General features: G+C 42.9%; 1 protein-coding gene across 1 annotated transcript in view; it reads right to left on the bottom strand.

The window, feature by feature from the left end:
- ATP6V1D (ATPase, H+ transporting, lysosomal 34kDa, V1 subunit D) overlaps nt 1-1443 on the bottom strand; it is a 30590-nt gene that overhangs the window by 2395 nt on the left and 26752 nt on the right. The window lies entirely within an intron of this gene.

Raw genomic sequence — 1443 nt, 5'->3', positions numbered from 1 at the left:
AGCCATTGAGGCTAGGTCAAAAGGGTACTTGTCTGCAAGTTTGGGTGTTCTTGTGCATCTCCCCTCACTACATATCAGCTGGATGCTTCACTCTCAGCTCTAGCCCTCTGTGGCAAAGTCCTTGTCCATGGGCTCAAGTGTCCTCATGTCTCACCACACTTTGGACCAACCAGCCCTTCCTCTTCTCTCTCTCATATCCAGGTCAATGGGATTCAATGGACTGTGGTTGAACTCAGCCCATTTCTTCATTGATGCCTTTCTACCTCTTCCACTCACCAGTAGACCAATGTGATCGCCAGCAAGCTTACATGCTTGTTTGTGTATTCCCTTTGAGTTTCAGTCTTAGAGGGGAGTTTGTCCTGAAGGCACTTGATTGCTAGCCTTGATTGTTTTCCTGGCGAACAGCTTGCTTATTCTTGTAGTAGACAGTCATGCTGACATTTTTGTTTTGAGGTTTTCCTGATGATCTTTCTTTGAAGATCTATCTTCTGTCATTGTAGCTGTTCCACTCTGCTTGTCCTTTCTAGTGGGAATGTCCCACCTCATAAGGTTCTTAGATGGGACTCAGGATTCCACCTAAGGTCCTCTACTCTGTAAAGGCTTTGCACAAGGCCTATTTCACTGGTCAAGATGTAGAACCCATTTTAGGTATTCTAATCAGTTATAGGCTGAAGATGTGCTTACAAGTTTTCTGTAATCATGTTTCCCAACATTCCTTTCTATCCCACTCAAGTGTCTATTTTACAATAGTAGGCAAGGGAAACTAATATTCATAAGGCAGTCAAGCATTTTAGTATTATTTCCCCTCTTCAAACTATACCTAGATTCCTGTATCCCAGAGCCCTGTTGTTCCAAGGTTTGGTATGCATCACAATTTACCTCTGTCCCACTAGGCCATACAAACCTATCTCAGGTTTGTTCTATCTTGTTCTTCTGCCTCCTCCCCCTTTGTTGTATTGCCCTCCCGAACACCCAAACTAGACCACCCCACCCCAACCACATTGTGGTTACCTTATATTCCATTAGTTCTACCTTCCATTTAAGACAGTCTATTTTATCCTGTAATCTACCTGACCTTCCCACCACCTGGATCTCTGTTCCTCTGTGTTTACCTTCTTTCACATTGTAATTGTTTTGATCATAGACAGACCTCCCAGATCCTCTGTTCTTGACTCTTGCATTTGTCGATTGAGTTCAGGGTGATGCTGCCATGTACGTCATTCTGTAGTTGTTGTCTGTTCATATTAGTTCTCAGTCCACAGAACTTCCTTTAGGATGTTTTTCATAGCAGCATTGGCTTTGGCAAAATCCCTTAGCTTCTGTTTATCCTGGAATGTTTTGATTATACCATCATATTTGATTGACAGCTTTGCTGGGTAGAGGATTCTTGGGTGGCAGTTTTTTTTCTTTCAGGGTTTTATATATCTCTCCCCATTGCCTTCT

Source organism: Chrysochloris asiatica, unplaced genomic scaffold (genome assembly GCF_000296735.1).
Source record: "Chrysochloris asiatica unplaced genomic scaffold, ChrAsi1.0 scaffold00221, whole genome shotgun sequence".
NCBI lineage: Eukaryota > Metazoa > Chordata > Mammalia > Afrosoricida > Chrysochloridae > Chrysochloris > Chrysochloris asiatica.
The sequence above is the reverse complement of the archived record's forward strand: the minus strand, read 5'-3'. Positions and strand labels throughout refer to the sequence as shown.